The following is a 905-nucleotide window of genomic DNA, read 5'->3' on the forward strand; positions in this document are numbered from 1 at the left end:
CCCCCCCCCTCCTACCTACAAGGCTGCGGGAGGGCCAGGCACGTCCAGATCTTGGGACCTTGAATCCTGCTGAAAAATGGAGTCTGGGGCCTGAGAGTCCATTCAAGAGACAACCTAAACTGAGTACGGTTAAACACAGAAACCCAAATTCAACTTTGCGAGGAGAGTGCTATGTGTGTGGGGTGGGAGAGGACCCTTCCCAAACCGGGGTCTGGCTTGTGACTACTGTCAGCGCAGGACATTTGATCTTGTTGACATTTCACTTGTGCGAAATCCTCAAAGTTTGTGTCTTGGTCCTGAGTACATGGTGTGGCCCGGGCCTGGGGTGGGAGTTGCACCCCCTGGGTAGGACGGTGGTCCAGAGACGCTGTCTTCTCAGGACAGCAGTGACGAGAGCTGGCACCACGGGTCGCTGGGTGAGAAGCCAGGAGTCTGACATCTTTCCCCAGACGCCACAGTCAGGTGGCCCTGGAAGCCGGAGGCATAGGCCACAGGGTTTCTGTGGGGCGGTCTTTGCACCTGGCGCCGTGGCGGCGGTGGTCCAGGAAGCTGGGCAGCAGGGGCAGATGCGGAGAGGGGCTGGGGTGGCCGAGCAGCCCAGCCCGCAGCCAGGTCGGTCGTGAAAGCTGTCTGGGCGATGAGGGCAGCGGCGGGAGCCTCGCCCCAAGCACACGCCGGTCCCTCAGGCCGCTCACCGGCCCCTCTGTGGGGCTGCACCGTCCTCAGCTGCACAGTGGGGACTCCAGGGGCCCCGCTTGCTGCGAGGTCTGCGGGGCTGGGGGAGGGGAGGGCGCACCCCATCCTTCCTCCCCTGCGGGGCTCGTGTCCTGACGCTGTGTCCTGACTCGGGGCTCCAGTGCTCGCAGCGGTTTCAGGCAGGAAGGTACGCGCCCGGCTGACGGTCG

This window comes from Ursus maritimus, unplaced genomic scaffold (genome assembly GCF_017311325.1).
Source record: "Ursus maritimus isolate PB19 unplaced genomic scaffold, ASM1731132v1 scaffold_14, whole genome shotgun sequence".
NCBI classification, from domain to species: domain Eukaryota; kingdom Metazoa; phylum Chordata; class Mammalia; order Carnivora; family Ursidae; genus Ursus; species Ursus maritimus.